Source organism: Macrotis lagotis, chromosome 6 (genome assembly GCF_037893015.1).
Source record: "Macrotis lagotis isolate mMagLag1 chromosome 6, bilby.v1.9.chrom.fasta, whole genome shotgun sequence".
Taxonomy (NCBI): Eukaryota; Metazoa; Chordata; class Mammalia; order Peramelemorphia; family Peramelidae; genus Macrotis; species Macrotis lagotis.
In genome coordinates, this window is record NC_133663.1 from 129,601,467 (window position 1) to 129,613,835 (window position 12,369).

The 12,369-nt window shown below is 36.7% G+C and overlaps 1 long non-coding RNA gene across 2 annotated transcripts in view; it reads right to left on the minus strand.

The window, feature by feature from the left end:
- Nucleotides 1–5,781: 5,781 nt before the first annotated feature.
- The window catches only part of LOC141491827 (uncharacterized), a 42,614-nt gene continuing 36,026 nt past the window's right edge, over nt 5,782–12,369 (minus strand). The window contains exons 3-4 of one of the 2 annotated variants that reach the window (XR_012469786.1): nt 7,738–7,811; nt 5,782–6,218 (exon numbers count right to left, since the gene is read on the minus strand). This is a non-coding gene — a long non-coding RNA (uncharacterized LOC141491827). The remainder of the gene's footprint in view (nt 6,219–7,737; nt 7,812–12,369) is intronic. The other variant, XR_012469785.1, reaches the window with a different exon arrangement.

A 12,369-nucleotide genomic window follows, 5' to 3' on the forward strand; every position in this document is an offset into this window, starting at 1 on the left:
CTAAATTACAAAGACTCAGTGCTTCTATTGGTGAAAGCAGCTATTCCAGGGATAGGAAAAGGAAATAGACTCATCTACAACAATTCAGGCAGGCTCTTCTCCACTAAATCTGACTTCACAGTTTCTTCCTCACTTCCTCCCCAAACACTGCATCCTGGGTATTGTGGAAATATGAAATGCAAACTCATGCTGACAAAAACATCTATAAATATCCAACACTCCCAATCACTTTGTGATAACACAAAGAAAGAAAACTTCAAACTCAAGATAAAATGCCATCATTGGCATCACTGCCGCACCATACCTCTTGATCTTTATTGATCAACCTCTACCATTCACTCCACTAATGTTGCCGCCATGCTTTCTCTCCACTGACACTGGCAACCACCTACACTAAACCTTCACTTCTCTAACAGCCCTAGCTCTACTCCTTGACCTTAAATAACACTCCAGCTGAAATGTTCATTCAATCAACCTCTCTTCTTATCAGTGGTAGCAGCAGAGAAAACTGCTGGGGAAATGTTACTATGAATGACAGCAATTGTGCTCCAACTCCTCCAAGAGTGGGAATAGTAGCACCCCTGATCCACCATTTCATTAAGAGATTGAGAACAAACCTGGGATTAGAATAATGATCCAATAAAGTTTTTCAGGAAAGCCAAGTGAGTGAACCCCAAATTCAGGTTGAGTATGTTCAGAAGGAAGAACATCATTCTTGCTTATGACTGGAAAAGGAGCTAAGCAATTGTTTGCCTAGCCTAGAATGAACAAGCAGCAGAAGGGCTAGCCTAAGCCAGAAGTACAAGTGAATTCAGATTTAGACCCAATAGATACCTTTTATTTTCTCTCCTAATTACCTGATGAATATATCATCTCTGGAATTATGCATTCTCTTTTCTCTTGTAAATAAACATATTCTTGTGGTTTATAGGATAGATAAAAGGGAAATAGGTGAGGAAGTCGGGGTTGAGAAAGGTCATTTAAGACCATAGCTATCTCAAAGAACCCAGGTGTAATACATCTCTAAATTAAGGGAATCAAATCAGTTCAGGGGTCTGAAAAATCCATGAGGTTCAGGGGCTGTTTTAAGAAAAGTTTTAATAAAGACTGCGAGATGAAAGAAACTAGAGGCTAATAAGCTCTTCTGAGTTGATTCGTTGTAGATAAGTTAGTGTTTGGGTAGTTGACCAGGGACTAGTGGGGCCAAAATCCTTGGGCTGAAGCTCTTTATCCTTCACATAGAACACAGAGAGGAAGTGATCCAAATTGCCTGAATTTCATTAAAATATAATGCCTCTAAAGATTAGCTTGAGTTTTAATCCCTATCTTTGATTAAGCATTGTGCCTTTGAAGAATATCATAAAAATATGCCACAGGGATAAAGCTTAGTACTAAAGGGCTGTGTTCAAAGGACCTCAAGAACATGGCTTCAGGGTTTGTTTGTTTCTATTTGGATAAATAATTGACTTTTCTCTCACTGATACTTTTCAAATATATCACTTTCATCCAAAGAAGTATTTATTGTATCCTATGTACCACATTCTTAAGTATGAAGAGGAACATATAAGCAACCAACAATCAACAAATATTTGTGGTATATCCACTTTGTGTAAGACCCTGTCAATGTCTGCAAAGAGTTCATTTGAAAAGAAAAATGCTGTTACTTAATAAAAATCCATTGACCATTATCCTTACAATATAAAGCAAATTAGGAAGCATGATTCAAAAATAATTTCACTTCATCACTTTTCTTTCTCCAGTTGTAGTTCAGCAATGAGTATGTTGATTTAAACAGACACACACACACACACACACACACACACACACACAGAGACACATATACACATGAAACAGGATGGTGTAATGGATAGAAATCAGGCCTTGAAAACAAGAGAACCCCTGATCAAATCCCAGTTCTGACAGATGCTGCCTATATGTATCCTAACAGTTTGACCTAGACATAGGTCATTCCCTTGTATAAGGTCACCTGCATATAGAACTTAACTTCTCAATGCTCAGGTAACTCATTAAAACTGGAAGTTGAAGAGAAAATAATGATATGCCTGAGCATTAAATTTTCTTACCTGAGTGTCGTATATTGATGAAACCACAAGTTCCATCCCTACACACACACACACACACACACACACACACACACACATATATATATATATATATATATGAATTCATGCATAAAGGCTATATGTATATGTAATATATAATACATACATGTGCATGGATAATATTTGTGTTTCAGTAAATATATGTGTATATACACACATTTATCTACATTTAAAACTTTTGCCATCAAAAAATTCATTACTAAATGTATAACCTTCCAGTGGTGAGCCTCCCCATACTTAGCTAGACTGGTTCTCAGAGAACAGACACATTTTTTTGCTGAGACTGCATTTGATACATTTTCTAAAATGTCAGAACCTACTGGATCTTCACTTTAAGAACCCGTAGTCATCTCTGTGTCATTTTGAGATGAGACCTCAGAAATAAGACTTGGAAGAAATAAAGGATCTTATCAAGGAGATGAATAATAAAAAGTGGGCTAGTCATGTAGCATGAATAATGAACAAGTTATCTGGCATATGGTCCATATGGTCCACTTTATTATTATATCAAAACAATGTGAGAAAAGACCCTAGTCCGATGGGTGGATCTCCAATTATGAATTTATGGGAGGTCATGAATTTATGGAATGTAGAGGCACAGATGAGATCTGATCTATAATAGTAAAGGAATTATTGACATTTTTCATGATTACTATCTATTGGAGGGCTGGAGTATAGGCAGCCAATAACCAGATAACAAAGTAAAGAGAATAGTCTCAGATTTCTATAACTTTTGACTGGTATACTCCAAAACAGACAATATTCCTGAATATTTTTCCTCCTGCTTTGCTTTTTTCTTTCATTATTCCCAGCCTTTCCACAAGTTTAACACCTAGTATATTCATGGGAATGGATTCTCACATTCCCTGAATAACTGGAGTTATAATATATGTCACTAGAAACTTTGAGAATTAGGTATATGCTATTTCTTCCCACAAGGAATATTACAAAAATAAATATTCTACCAAAAAGAGTTTTATCATATGAACAATATTTATTATTTCCATTCCTGTGTCTATCCCATACTGCAAGTCTTAAAATATGTTATATTTGTGTTGCCCCATGGAGCAATACTGATATTATTTATTTTGAGTTTCTTAGATGTGTTTTTTTTTCCTCTTATGAGATAGCATACTTTCTTAAAGGAAGGAAGGAAAAGAACATTTATTGAGTACCAAATATGTGCTTTACAAATATCAACTCATTTGATGTCTTAGTATCTGTGTGAGGTAATTATTATGATTATTATCAGCATCTTACAGTTAAAAAACTGAGGCATATAGGTCGAGTCATTTCCAGTATCACATAGCTAAGAAGTATCTGAGGCTGGATTTGAACTCAGACCTTTCTGACTCTAGACCCAGCCTCTACTACCAAAAAGCCTCAAAGTCAAACTTTTGAGTTGGGAGATAACTGTACTAACATCCTGCTTTTGACACTTTACTAGATGTATGACTATGGGGAAGCCCATAGCAACACTGGTATTTGAATTTGGAGGAAATGCTATGTTGGTTCCGAAAAAGGAAGGCTCCATCTTTTCTCTGAGCTGTCAGGAGGAAGATCACTGTGGGCTGCAGTGAAGGAAATAAAGAAATGAGAAGTCATGCTTAAGGCTTTCTGCTGGGCTATATTTTCTGAAGATGGATTATGAATGTCTTTATAAACAAGAGTTTAAGATTAGGTCTTCCTCTCTAACTTGTGGTCCTATGTTGTGGGCAGAAGAGGCTGGGAAAATCTCAGAGCTAATGCCTGGGAATCCTGTTGCTCAGAGAAATCTTATTCTTCATTGTTGGTAGAAGTAAGATAATAGCAGCCAGAACTATAGGCACTAGACTGAGGTAAAGAGAGATAAGGAGGAAAATTCCATCCATCATATGTGTTTACTTTCAGAAGACACATTTTAGGAAGATTTATAGAATCCAAAGGTCTTTGGACTGAGGATGCTGTATTTTGAGCTTTATATCTTTGGTTCTTGGTTTAGTGGCTAGCATACAAAAAATCCCTATTAGATTCTTTTGATTGATTGATTAATTGTGAAAATATTAGAGACATTGTCATATTGGAATCAGCTAAAGGAACTTAGAGGTATTTATCCTGGACAAGGTAAGACTCAGGCAAGATTTGATAGTTAGCTTTAAATATTTTTAAGGCTTGTCAAGGGGAATAGGGATGAGATTTATTCTGTTCGTCCTCAGAGGGCAGAAATAAAATTGATCGGTGGGGGTTGAAGAGAGATGGGTTTCATTTGTTGTAAAGAAAAATTTCTAAAAAGTTACAGCCCTAATTGAATTGAGCGACCTCAGGAAGTAGTTGGTTTCCCATCAACAGACATTTTCCAGTGAAAATCACTTGTTGGAGATGCCAAAAAAGGAAATCCTTAGCAAGAAATCAGCTGAACTGGGGAAGGGGGGGTCTCTGAGGTCCCTTCAAGATCTGGGATTCTATGATAAATAAGAAATATACTTTTCCCAATAGGTATTTACTAAAATCTGGATGAAATTGAATCATGTTTCATTTTTGCTAAGGAAGGCAAGAATTCCATTGAGTCTTACTCTGATTTAGATTGATGTGAGGTAAAATACAATTCTAACACACACACACACACACACACACACACACACACACACACACACACACAGAATGTTATGTTAACATTCATACTGGTTTTATGAGGATTTTTGTCCTACTGAACTCAATGCTTATTTTTTTTTAATTTAGGTTGGTGAAACAGCATTTTCTATAAAATGTATGACTAATTCTACAACTTAAAGCCACTGTAAATCAATGTGATCTAAGTGATTTTGACATTGGCTAGTCATATAAACTGATGGTTTCCTCATCTATAAAATGAGAGTTATAAATCTATGTTCCTATGGAATCTCCACTCCATGTAATTAGGATATGATCCCTCAAAAAATCCTAGATCTGCCCCATCCCTCAGTATCTAAAAGTTTGTTTCCCCAACTAAAGCACTTACTGAATACTATGCCAATGAACTAGTAGTCAACCAAATTTTAACTCCCAGGACACAGACACTTGAGTAGAAGTCTTATATTAATATCAGATGATCTATTGTCAGTGTCCAGTCTAAGTCCTAAACAGACCAATTGTATAGTTCTGAAATTCTTGATTTTTTATGCATCCCAGAGTTAGTTTTTTTTTTTTAAGTAAACACAAAGAATGGCAAAGAAAGGAGAGGACTAAAGGAAAATTAGAACTTTTCAATGTCAAAATAGAAAACAAAATAAACCCTAAAAATTTCCATTTATTTTTCTTACTTCTTACTTTCTTACTTCTTACTTCAATAATAGAAAATAGGGTTAGGTTAAACTCTTCAAACTCACACAAATTGGTAAGTATGTTGTTGACATTGGGCTAACTTGTTGGAAAATACATAATGAAGTTAAATAAACTGCTTACCTTGGCACATATCTCACTTTGGCCTCCAAGAGCATGTTGATTCTGAAATGCTCCTTTTAATCAAAGTCAAAGCGCAAAAGGAAAAAATAAATAAATACACAAACCACATTAAGATAGTCAGTGTGGATAACAGTATGGATAACAAAAGACTGAGGTCTTTTGTAGCCTGGCATTTAAGTTCCTCTGAAGTCTGGATCTTATCTACTTTTCTTATTTTAATTCATATTCTTGCCTTCAAAAACCACAATGATCAAACTGGATTATTATCTGTTCTGTAGGAACTTGATTCTCCTCCTATTCCTAAAGACCAGCAAAAGCCATTCTTCTTGACCATGCTATAATTTCTCCTCTGCTTTGTCTCTCAAAATACTAGTCTGCTTTCATGAATAAACTCAGATACCACCTATTCCATGCAGTTTTTCCTAATTCTCCCAGGAACTAGTGCTCAATTCTATCTCAGTTTTTCTTGAACTATAATCATTCATGAACAAGTTATAGTCCCCAGTCCCCACCTCATAATGGTATCAGGGCAAGGAATGCTTTTCTTGCTTTTATTTCTTCACATAGCACAATGGATGAAGTGTTGATGTTTAAAGATCTGGCTTTGTATCCTGTCTCAGATGCTGGTTGACCCTGGAAAGATCACATAATCTTCCTCAGTTTCAGTTTCCTTGTCTGCAAAATAGATATAATAGAGCATAAGTAGTCAAAGGATATGAAAATGCCATTTTTCAGAGGAAGACATTAAAGCTATCTATAGTCATATGAAAAAAATGTTCTAAGTCACTATTGATAAGAAAAATGCAAATTAAAATAACTTTGAGGGACCACCTCACACCTATTAGATTGGCTAACAAAAATGGAAAATGATAAATGATGGAGAAGACTGAGAAAATTGGTATTGTAATGTATTAATGGAAGAGTTGTGAACTGATCCAACCAGTTTGTAGAAAAATTTGAAACTATGAAATACCATGGTTCATAAAGCGGTGTATATACCCTTTGATCCAGCAATACCATTTTAGATCTGTATCTCAAAGCGACCATGAAAAAAGGGAAAGTACCAACATGCACAAAAATGTTTATAGCCAACTCTTTTTGAGGTAGCAAAGAACTGGAAACTGAAGGGATACCTATTAATTGAGGAATGACTAAAGAAGGTATGGTATATGAATGAAATGGAATATTATTATATTATGATAAATAACAAGCAGGGAGATTTCAGAAAAACCTGGAGACTTATAGGAACTGCAGCTGAGTGAAGTGAGCAGAACTAGAAGAATATTGTACATAGTCATAGCAGGATCGTGAGATGATCAAATATGATAGACTTAGCTCTTCTCACCAATATAATGATCCAAGACTATTCAAAAGACTTGTGATGGAAAATGCTAATTATATCCAAAGAAAGAACTATGGAATCTGAATGCAGAACGAAGCATAGTATTTTCACTTTTTTGTTTTTTGTTTTTCCCTTTTCTTCTGATTCTTCTTTCACAACATGACAAATGTGGAAATATGTTTAGCATGATTGTGCATGTATAACCTATATCAGATTGTTTGTTTCATGGGGAAGCAAGAGGGAAAGGAGAGGAAAAAATTTGGAACTCAAATTCTTACCAAAATGAATGTTGAAAACTATTTTTACGTGTAATTGGAAAAAATTATTTAATGAAAAATAATAACAGCATATATTTCATGGAGTTGTAAGGCTCAAGTGGCACAATATATGTTAAGTCTTTGGCAAACCTTAAATGCCATGCAAACATTAGGTGATTATCATCATCATCATCATCATCATCATCATCATCATCATCATCATTACTTCATAAATGTTTGTTGAATTGAATTCATGGGTGTTGTTGTTCAATTATTTTAATCATGTCCTACTCTTCATGATCCCATTAGAGGTTTTATTGGCAAAGACAATGGATGGTTTGCCATTTTCTTCTGCAACTCATTTTATAGATGAAGAAGTGAGGCAAACAGGCTCAAACAAGACTCACCCAGGTTTGCATAGCTAATTAGTTCCTGAACTCAGAAATATGAGGCTTGCTGACTCTAAGCCTGGTACTCTATCCACTATATCACCTAGCTTCCCTATCTATGGACATTGGTGGTGCTTAATTTTTGCTATCCTTAAATCAGGATATCACCAAAATGGATAGGAAGGAAAAATACAATTTCATGTAACCTGAAATGCACTTGGCAGACATTCCCAGCCTTCATTATGCTCAGCAGCCTTACAGACAGCAAAGAAAAGCAGGGCTGACAAGGAATCAGACAAAGAAAAGAAAAGAATTAGCCTTCTGAAAAAGTCGTGTTTGTTTTTGCCACTTCAGCACTGCTGCAGAAACAGAAGGCTCATGGAAGTCAATGGCTTCTACCCACCCCCTTTTTTTGAACAAGGCAACTTAGGCTGTGTTGTGATAGCTTCTCCACTGTATGAGTGTGAGGGACTTTTTGTCACACTCTGATGTTAATTTGGCAATGCTATTTCAGGTCTGGATTAAATTCAACAGCACCTTCTGATAACCAGAGTATGACTATAGAGGGAAAAAGAGAGAAAGAGAGTTTTTACAATCAAAGAAAACCAGACAAACCTAAGGAGACATAACATTAACCAGTTATATAGAGAAAAAAGAAAACATTTGATAAAATCAAAAAACTCTACTCCCTATAAAGTCAAATCTTTTTAGATACTGTCCATGAAGCATTAAACCTTTATTAAGTACCCACTATGTGCTGGATACTAAGCTAGATGCTTAGGATATAATGACAAAAGTGCAATAATCATTTGTACTCCTATGGTGCTTATATTCTGTCCTACTGTGCCTTAATCTCTCCTTTTTCAACATGTCTCAGTTTATAGCTTGTTATTCTACTTTCCTTTAGCCAATGACTCCAGTTAACTAATTTCAAAGGAATTCTGATTGCCTTTTCTAGGGAAATGTAAAGTTTCTGCTTTTCATATATTGCACCCAAGAGATTAAGGACTTTTAAATGCTTTCATTGGCATGAAATGCTATATTTACATTCCGAGTGCCTACCTTATGTCTACAGAGGACTCTAAAAGATTCTTCTGGCAATTAGGGGAAATAGTCCACTCCTGATAGCTGCCAAATCCTCCTCCACAAAATGGAATACTATGAATTTTAAGCTCCCTTTCCCCCCAACCCCTCATCTCTGCCACAGTTGATCCAAACTGTTATAAAGCTCTGAAAACTGCTAAATTAAAGGTTCAGATCTTCCAGGAGAGATCTCTTTTCCTAATATCACTCTATAATCTCTCTCTAGCACTTGGTTTAGTGGGACTTTAGCAATCTACAACCCAGATATTACACTTGCAGAATTTACTAAAATGTAAAAGCCAACTTGGTTCAATTATCTTCAAAAATAAAGAAGAGAAGCTTAGAGATTAGAGAATCATTCAAAGTTACACAATGAAGTAGCAGTATAATGAGGTATGTATAGAAATGATGTATTTGGGATTGAAGACTTTATAGAGTGTGAGGTGATTGTGTTACTAGGTATGTAGAATGATTTTTCTTCATAAAATCTGAAAGTATATTGTTCAATTCTTAATCTCCTTGTAGAGATAATAAGAAGGTTTATGACTTTCCCTTGGTCATATAGCTATTAAATCTCAGAGACAGAGTTTGGATAGAAAGCTGACCTCGAGGCCAGGAAGACTTGGATTAAAATCCTGCCTCTGGCAAATTCTAGACAAATTACTTAACCTATTGGTGTAATAAAGAACTATTTTAGACCCTAAGTGGCAAAGAAGAAGATACTGACCTCCATTGGTAGAGGGAGATTACTTATCCACTGACTTCCCCATACCCAAGAAATCTCAGGACCAATCCCTTTTACTAAAAAGATATAATGTTATTTATCTGTAAGGGACTGTTGTATGTGAGAGTGTTATAAACTTTCATCACCTGGTGTCCTCTAGCACCAGAGCCTTATTTTACTGGTTGATTGTAAAGTGCCATAGGAGTGGGAGTGGACCAGAAACTGGTGAGGGTATTTAAGCACTTGTATTCTGGTAAATAAAAGGAAATTTTGGAGAACTAGGAGAACTTTAAGTAGAACTTGTCATCCTTGTCTCCCACCCCTTCAAATTCACATGGGTAAGGATAAGCTAGACAGCAGGAACCTAACACTTCATGAGCAGCTAGTCTAACTGTAACCTAACAAATGGTGCCTGAACAGGGACAGGAAGGCAGAGTTTTCTGAGTGAGTACAGGATAAGGATCAGCAGATACAAGCAAGAGAAATTCCAGGGGACATCCCAGAGCAGAGGACTTTGGAGAGGTAACAGGCTGGTTGTTACCATGGGGCAGATTTTAAGGAATTTGGAACAAGTAGGTGTGGAGAAAAGTGAAGGTAAAGGGAAAGTGTATTCACATCCATGGCCTGAGGCAGAAGAAAGAAAGAGGTATTTACAAGAAAAGCCTAGGATCAGCCCTACAGCATGTAGGGAAGAGACTACAGCAGTACAAAAGGCCATCAAAAAAGTCAAAGATGTGGGAGAAAGTTTGATGGATCTAGGAGCTGAGTTTCAGTCATATCCTGTTATTGAGGAGCCAGATCCTTTTAATCCAGGAAACCTTAGGCAAAGACAAAACACTAGATATAAAAGCAGTCAGAGATCTAAAGAAGGCAGTGGGGGAATATGGCCAAGATCACCTTTTGTCCTACTGCAATTGGATACTCTTTCATACTCGATATTAACACCTAATGATTGGAAGCAGATAGAGCATGTTTATGACACAGACAATCTGTCTTTTGGATGACAGAGATTATAGAATAATGTAGACAGATGACTTTCAGGCATGCACAAGGTCCCAATGCCACCACATATTATGAACAATTAAGTGGCACAGGTCAATTTTTCAATGCAGACTAACTATATTATGGGTTGGAGACATATGAAAGAACTGCTACCTATGTAAAGAATGCTTGGGGACGTATTCAAATACAAAATGATAAGAAAGAACCATTTGTACTTATCAGACAAAGAAATGGTGAGGCTTTTGTAGATTTTTTTGCCTGGTTACAGGAGGCAGTAGGAAGAACTTTAGGAGATGTAGCAGGAATAGATGCATTAATAAACCAATTAGTATGGGCTAATGCAAATGCTGATTGTTGGAAAGCAATGATTGACTTAAGAAGGCATGACACCATTAAGAAAATTATTCAAAGATGTAGAGTCTCAGATGCATCAAACAGAATTAATGACAGAAGCATTTGCTAATGTGTACATGGGAAATAAAGAGAAACATACTTGCTTTGTTTGTGGAGAACCTGGACATTTAAAGAAAGATTGTTGAGGTGCCTGAGGAACTAAACCCAGTAATATCAGGGCACATCATCCTAAAACTCTGTGGCCCAAGTGTGAAAAGGCAGGACACTGGGTATCAGAATGTAGACAAGGAAATTTAAATGGGGGAAGGGGCCCTTTCCTAGGGGCCCATCAAAAATAATCATGGGGTATGACAGTTCAGGACCAGTAGGAAATGGAATGGAAAAACCAGTATGCAGCTTTGACAGCAGGCAGACCCATATCAAACTTTTGATGGTCAAAAGTGCTGGGAAATTTAAGGTGCCTCCCCATGCTTCTACTGAAGTGCCTATTCACCCTTTATGATTAATAGATGAGGAGTTTGCAATCATTTTGGCTCCACCAAATCCTGAGTTTACTCACATTATACCTTTAGTAAAGCACATGAGTAGGGAAATTTTCTCTACTACAATAATGCATGCTAATGATGATGATAGCTACATAAATGAGAACCAATGCATAGCTCAATTACATATTTTTTCAAGATCTAGTATAAATATGAAGGAAAGTGAGTGGAAAAAGGGGTCCAAACTGAGAAACTACAATGCAATTATGTTTACATATATGATTTGTTCAGAAAAACCTCTTTATGTTATTCAAGAAGAAGGACTTACTTTCTTAGGTTTGATTGACACTGGGGCAGATTGAACTATGTTCCCCATACAGAACTGGTCACAAGCTGGGCCTAAACAAACTGCATATACTAATCTAGTAGGAGTTAGGTTCGACAGGAAACAGAAATTTCTTGTCAACCCTTGAAATGGAGAAAAAAATATAAAACAAGGACTATCTCTTCTTTCATAGTTGAAGGACTCCCTTCAATATTATGGAGAAGAGATATATTATGTCATTTGGGGGCAACAAGTAGCACAGATTCTTTGATTGGGGCTGCTGTTGAGTTGGGAAGTGGAATCTCCAAGGCTCTGTCACAGGGGGAAGGAGCTTCTCCTTCAGCAGCAGTCCATACCAGCACCATGAACAGGATGTGGGGGACTTGCTTGCTGTACCTTTTGGCTGCTGCTATCTGCCTGACTGCTCTATGCATATTAATCATGACTCAAACCCCTAAACTGCAGAGATTTCTCGTTGGGGACACAGACCCTGACGCCAACCCTGACATTGACCCTGATGCCGACCCTGAAGCCAACCCTGATGCTTAGGATGAATTTTACTCTCCAGCCTACAGGCAAGCTATGACTCTTGCTCAGGCACCAGAAAGCTGTTAAGTAAACACTAATTGCACTTCCTATGTTGAGAGAAAAAAATGTCACATGCTATTGGACAGTTTGTAATGGTGCTGGTTATTGTTCAGAAAATGCAATAACTCCAAATTGTACCTTTATTAACAACTCAAGTAATTTCAAATGCTCTCTCTAATTATCTGCTGCCCCCACCAACTGCAGAGGGAGGGGAGGGAGAAGGGAAATCTTCCTTTATGGAACTTCAAAACTCAAGCCTGTCTCAGAAGGAATGTAAGCT